Source organism: Leuresthes tenuis, unplaced genomic scaffold (genome assembly GCF_036924035.1).
Source record: "Leuresthes tenuis unplaced genomic scaffold, fLeuTen1.0.hap1 SCAF_20, whole genome shotgun sequence".
NCBI lineage: Eukaryota > Metazoa > Chordata > Actinopteri > Atheriniformes > Atherinopsidae > Leuresthes > Leuresthes tenuis.
Window position 1 is genome coordinate 26,318,454 of NW_027325374.1, and position 7,218 is coordinate 26,325,671.

At 41.1% G+C, this 7,218-nt stretch overlaps 1 non-coding gene across 1 annotated transcript; it reads left to right on the forward strand.

Moving 5' to 3' along the window:
* The first annotated feature begins 4,332 nt into the window (after positions 1 to 4,332).
* Positions 4,333 to 4,446, forward strand: LOC140279033 (U5 spliceosomal RNA). Its single transcript, XR_011909239.1, has one exon. It is a non-coding gene; the product is annotated as a U5 spliceosomal RNA (small nuclear RNA).
* The last annotated feature ends 2,772 nt before the right edge of the window (positions 4,447 to 7,218 follow it).

Here is a 7,218-nt window from a genome sequence, read left to right on the forward strand (position 1 = left end):
TTGGATATTCAAACCTTTTCTTAACTGCTTTTTACAAACTTTGGTCGGACGTTCACACCTTCTTGCAGCCGAACACCTCCGCTTCCGCTTTTGATGGTATATATTCGGGTATTTGAACCTTCTCTTACCCGCTTTTTACAAACCATGGTTGGACTTTCATACCTTCTTGTAGCTGAACAACTCCACTCCTGCTTTTGATGATTTATGGTTGGACATTCGCATCTTTTCCTACCGATTTTTCAGTAATTATGGGTGGATATTCACACCTTCTTGCAGCTGAACACCTCCTCTCCCGCTAATGATCATGTAAGGTTTGATATTCGAAAATTTTCTTTCATGTTTTAAAGCAATTATTAATGGACTTTCACACCTACTTGCAGCCGAACACCACCTCTCCCGCTTTTGATGATGTATGGACCGGCATTCTTACCTTTTCTAACACATTTTTCAGCAATTATGGTTGGAGAATCACACCTACTCACAGCCGAACATCTCCGCTACCGCATTTGATGGTGTATAGTCGGGATTTCTCACCCTTTCTCATCAGCTTTTTGCAAAATATTCTCTGACATTCACACCTACTTGCAGTCGAACAGCTCTGCTCCCGCTTTTGATTATGTTTGGTTAGATATTCGAACCTTTTCTTAACTGCTTTTTCACAAACTTTGGTCGGACGTTCACACCTTCTCTTAGCTGAACAACTCCGCTCCCTCTTTTGATTGTGTACAGTCGGGTATTTTAACCTTTTCTTACCCGCTTTTTACCAACTATGATCGGACATTCACACCGTCTTACAGCGGAACACCTCCGCTACCTCTTTTGATGGTGTATGTTCGGGCATTCGAACCTTTTCTTACCCGCTTTTTACAAACCAGGGTCGGACTTTCACACCTTTTAGTAGCCGAACAACTCCGCTCCCGCTATTGATTGTGTACAGTCGGGTATTTTAACCTTTTCTTACCCGCTTTTTACCAACTATGGTCGGACATTCACACCGTCTTACAGCGGAACACCTCCTCTCCCGCTTATGATCATGTACGGTTTGATATTCGAAAATTTACTTTCTTGTTTTAAAGCAATTATTGATGGACATTCAAACCTTCTTTTTGATGGTGTATAGTCGGGCTTTCGAGCCTTTTCTTCCCGGTTTTTACAAACCATGGTCGGACTTTCACACCTTCTTGTAGCCGAACAACTCCGCTCCTGCTATTGATTGTGTACAGTCGGGTATTTTAACCTTTTCTTACCCGCTTTTTACCAACTATGGTCGGACATTCACACCGTCTTACAGCGGAACACCTCTGCTCCCGCTTTTGATGGTGTATAGTCGGGCATTCGAACCTTTTCTTACCCGCTTTTTACAAACTATGGTGGGACATTCAAACCTTCTTGTATCCAAAAACCTCCGCTCTCTCTTTTGATCATACATTGTCGGACATTCGCACCTTTTCTTACCCGCTTTTTACAAACCATGGTCGGACTTTCACACCTTCTTGTAGCCGAACACATCCACTCCCGCTATTGATTGTGTACAGTCGGGTATTTTAACCTTTTCTTACCCGCTTTTTACCAACTATGGTCGGACATTCACACCTTCGTACAGCGGAACACCTCCGCTCCCTCTTTTGATGGTGTATGTTCGGGTATTCAAACCTTTTCTTACCCGCTTTTTCCAAACTATGGTCGGCTATTCACAGCTTCCTCTCCACCATACTTGTATGGTTGGATATTCACACCCACTTGCATCCGAAGACCTCTGCCCCAAATTTTTTTGATATTTAGTCGGACATTCGCACCTTACCCGCTTTTGGCAAACTATGGCCTTCTTGCAGCCCAACACCTCTGATCTCGCTTTTGATGATGTAAGGTTGGGCATTCAGACCTTGCTTCACCTGCTTTTCACCAAATATAGTCGGACATTCACACCCACTTGCATCCGAAGACCTCCGCCCCAAATTTTGTTGATATTTAGTCGGACATTCGCACCTTACCCGCTTTTGGCAAACTATGGCCTTCTTGCAGCCAAACACCTCTGATCTCGCTTTTGATGATGTAAGGTTGGGCATTCAGACCTTGCTTCACCTGCTTTTCACCAAATATAGTCGGACATTCACACCTTCTTGCAGCCGAACACTTCCGCTTTTAGTGTTCTATGAGGCATTCACATATTTTTTTTCACCGTATTTTATAGATTATGGTTGGAAATTCTCACCCACTCTCATCTGAAGACCTCTCCTCCCGCTTTTGTTAATATATAGTCGGGCATTCGAACCTTTTCTTACCCGCTTTTTACAAATTATGGTCGAACATTCACACCTACTTGCAGCTGAATACTTCCGCTCCACCTTTTAGGTATGTATGGTTGGCATTTGCACCTCTTTTTATACTGATTGCTGAAGATTAAGTTGTTCTTTCTCAAACTACAAATTTTTTTAATTGTTGAAACTTGATTTGAAGTGGATAAATAAGGAGGACAAACAGTTTTAAGTCAGGCTGATAGAAGGAATTAATTTTATAGCAAAATCTGTATTTCCTCATATGTCGAGAGATGCTTATTGCTGAAGAAGTTCTTTCTCATTCTACAAAGTACAACGTTGTTTATCGTTGAAACTTGATTAGACATGAATAAATATGAAGGACAAAGCAGTCTTAACTTGGTTTGAGTTAAGGAATTCGTTTTATAGGAGAATCCGAATTCGTGCATAACTCATAAAATAGAGCTTATTTTCGGATTCCTGAAGAATGATTCTGGTTCTTTCTCATAATACAAAGTTTGTTGTTTATTGTTGAAACTTCATCAGAAGTGAAGAAATAAATGAATGCCTATCAACAAATGTGGGATCTAAACTCTAGTGCTTCCTCTAAAATAATTTCCTTTCTCAATTTAGAAATGTGTGTGTGTAAGTCACAACACCCGTGACACCAAAACGGCTTTCTTTTCTCTACACTCTGCACTATGAGCACACACACCAAATCAGAAAGGCTTTTTTCTCTCTTTTCTACATTATGGACTGTGGGGACACAAAACCGCTCTCTCTCTTTTTTTTTTTATCGTGTGCCAGGGCGTTGTCTCATGTATTAGATTATGCTTAAGATACGAATGAGTTTATCAGTCACATCAGAATCCATACATACTGATCCTCCCGTAATAAAATGGTCGGATCTTATCAAACACACTTTGTTTCTTGTGACAATCAAGTCAGCGAAACAGCGTATACACGTCAAGACACTGAATCAAGTTTGCCACAAGAACTCATAAGTTTGGCAGTATTGCTCTGCCATCAGCAATGATACACCCATTTTATTTTCGTGAGACATGTACAAGCACCTGTTCATCTACTGTTCTATCACTATGAATTAGTGATCTATTATCAATAAGAATACTTCTACAACTACTATCAAAGTATGTCCGGACTTCTTATGTTGTCAGTTGCTATATATGAATAAGTGGGTAGCTACTGACAAGCATTAAGCATGTCACACAGCCCAAACATATAACATTTCAGGACACACCACACAGTTAACAACCACAGTGAAGCGTGTCAAAGCCCAAACATGTAACATTCAACAGGACACTTACACAACACATTCAAATCAAACAGTCAGACAACATACAAGAACATATACCCCAGCCGGCATTGCTCCCTTTCTATTTTCGTACAGCACACTATGTGTGCGCACACCTTTATTCACAAACTCTTCAACTTATACTCTTTTACCGAAGCTGCTACAGCTCGATTGGCCGAATACCCTTAGATCCTATTTCGGTGAATTTGACATCTGCCTTACATGTAACAGATTAGCGGTTTAGCAGTTTTAATTTAGTTTGAGTGAAGGAATTAATTTTATAGCAAAATCCAAAATCGTGAAGCACTCATGAAAGTAAGCTTATTCTCGGATTCCTGAAACTTTAGATTTGCTCTTTCTTTTACTGCAAAGTACAACGTTGTTTTTTTTGTTTAAATCTTTCTAGACATGGTAAATATGAACGACAAAGCAGTTTTAACATAGTTTGAGTGAAGGAATTCATTTTATAGATAAAATCCCAAGAGTCTGCTGAGAAAAGAGAGTGAATGCGAAGTAGACTTTAACACGGCTATGGGAGCGAGCCGAGTGTCGGCTAACCGGGAGAATTGCTTGAAAGAAACGCGACACCGAATGAGCGGTCAGAACAAAGCCTCAATACGGGATTCTCGTGGTGTTTTTGTTGCTGCCTTGTTGCTGCCTTGTCTTTTGCATAGAGTAAAAGCGTCTCAACCAAGCAAAGCTCACCATGGGGAAGGTGGCTATACCAACTAGCCTGATGCCCTGCTCCCGCAGTGACGGATAATCGTACTCTGGTTTCTCTTCATAACATACAAGTCTTTCGCCTTTTACTAAAGACTTCCGTGGAGAGCAGCACTAATGAGTTGTTTCTATTATTGGCAGGCTTTACCTTTGCGGGTGAAGCCCTTTCTGTCTGTGCAAAAGAAATCTTGCTACTTTGCAGAGTGACTTCTCTGAGTAGAGTCGCCTTACAAGACAAGGCAGCCATCGAATAGATTGTTTCTACTTGGTCAGCCGAGGAGCAGGGGGGGGGGGCAAGCGTCTCAACCAAGCAAAGCTCACCAAGTAGGAACAATCGGGCCCTTTTCGATGGCTGCAACACCTGAAAGAGATATTGATGCGAGACCCGATCAAATGCTTTTTCAAAGTCTAAATTTAAGATGACAAGCCGGGTGTTTCTGTCTCTAGCGTAATCAATGATGTCTCGAATCAGTACGAGGCTGTCGGTGAGTTGTCTCCCTGAGATGGCACAAGCTTGGTCTGGGTGAATTACCTCCTCTAAAACAGAGGACATCCGTGTCGCTAAAACCTTGCTAAAAAGTTTACAGTCAAAGTTTAAAAGTGTGATGGGCCTCCAATTCTTTAGGTCAGTCTTATCATTTTTTTTATAAAGTAGAGTCACTATTCCCACTCTAAAACTGTCAGGCAGTCGGTCGAGTTTTTCAAAATCTTTAAAAACATCTAAAATGTCTGATGATAAAAGGTCCCAATAGGTCAGATAGAATTCTGCAGGAAGCCCGTCTAAACCCGGAGCTCGACTTCTCTTAAAACCTGTTCGGCATTTTTTTAACTCTAAAGCAGTAAAATTCTGTGTCAAGTGTGCATTCTCTTTTACGGTTTTGTCAACGAATTTTAAGATTTCTGCCGATGTTTCCAAGTGCACTGGTTTCTCTTTGTACATGTTACTATAAAAGGTATGTACAGTTTCAATCATCTCTTGTGTGGATTTTGTTAAAAACCCATCTTCTCTTTTTAGATTTTGAATACACTCCTTTTTATTTATAACTTTCTTTCTTTTTCACCTTCCTCAATTTCCTGCTCCCTGCTTCTTACAAAAATTCCTTTACTCTTTATTTCTGCTAAAACTGACATTTCCTTTTTGACATCTTTGATTTCTTCTTTAAAGTCTATGCCACACTGATTTAGTTTAAAGTAGCGCTGTAAGCGTTTATGTAGTCCCATCATACATCTATTCTCTTTCCTTTTTTTACGTTTACCTTGCTGTTTAAAAAAAGTCTGGGTCGTTTCCTTCACCATTTCCCACCATTGTGCATGTGTTTCGTAGAGGTCTTGAAGGGTCTGCCACTCTTTATAACATTCCCTGTACTGACTGACTATGATTTCATCCTCCAACAGGGAACAGTTGAGTTTCCACAGACCACTTCCTACCGTCACACCAGAAGGGGGTGAAAGGGTGCAGGAGAGCATAAGGTGGTCTGAAAAGAAAACAGGGGTTAATCTAACATCAGTGGGTGGGCAATCTCTAGTAAAGAAATAATCAATGCGAGAGGCTCTGGTGCCATCATGACTAAACCAGGTGAAGCCCTCCTCTCTGGGATGCATGGTTTTAAAACAGTCAGTAAGCTTAAAATCCCTGCATATGCCCTGAAGTAAAATCGAAGTCTTATCCACTTTAAAATCTACCCCTGCTCTTTTTCTATCTTTCCTGCTCAAGATACAGTTAAAATCCCCTCCTACAACTAAAGGTACTTGCCCTAGCATGTAAAGCTGTATATCTTCTAAAAGGTCATACCTTTCATTTTTTCCATTGAAACCATAAATATTTAAGAGGTTAAAGTCTTGCCCCATAAAATTCAAGTGTGCTAAAAGTGCCCGTCCGTCTCTCACCACTGTGCTACCTTTCACCAGAACATGCGGATTTTTAATTAGAATGGCCACACCATCATTTTTATTTTGATTTGAGCCACTCCATATCGATAAATGGGGCCACATTTCCTCCCATTGTCTATGGTTTTTTAAAAAAGGTAGTCCACATTCTTGTATTAAAAACACATCTGATTTTATGGAGTCTAAGATGGATAAAATACTCTGGGCTCTTGTCTTTGATTTCACACTTCTCACATTTAGTGTTGAGAAGGTGAGAACCATTAAAAGCATAAAGGAAAGTAGGTATGTCATTTTCGTTTTTCTAAGTTATCAAAACAAATTACACACAGGTTATTTCTTGGGAAACTAGCTCTTCCTTCATTTCTTTAGGTGAAAAGTGAGTAGGTTGATCTATATTTCCTTTTCGGACTCTCGGTGTTGGCCTCTGACGCAATGTTGCATTTAACTTTGAGTCCCTGGGGGTCGAGTGCAGAGCTGAAGTTAAAAAGGAGACCTCATTTGGTGAGTCGGAGGGGAAGACTCTAGGTTCTTCCACTGAAGAACTGTCTGAAAGGGACCTAACCCTTCCCCTCTTCTCTGATACCACTGGGGAATCAGAGGCTCAGATGCCGTCCTCTTCGGCTGTTGACCTTCGGGGAGGTGAGTATCTTCACTAGACTCACCTGTCTGCTCTTCCTCCTCATTTAGCGTAGCTCCACCCTCTGCCTGTGAATTCTCACAGACTTCAACACTGAGTGGTGAGGCCTCTACAGGCCCCTCCCCTTTTTGCTCCTCACTTCCAATCCAAGCTTTTGGCGGGAAGTTTGAATTTATTGGGTCAACCTCTTCACTTTGTTCACCAACTGCCACCTTTGGTCCTTCTCTTTGTTGGCTTGACTGTGGCTTTACCGTCTTTAATTTGTTGGCAAAAGATTTAGGGCAATCTCTGAAGAGGTGATTTAATTCTCCACAGAGATTACATCTCCTGCCATTTGGACACTCTCCAAAAGTTTGCCCAATTTCTCTGCTCTTCCCACATAACACCTTGGTACAAGCCTCAACCAG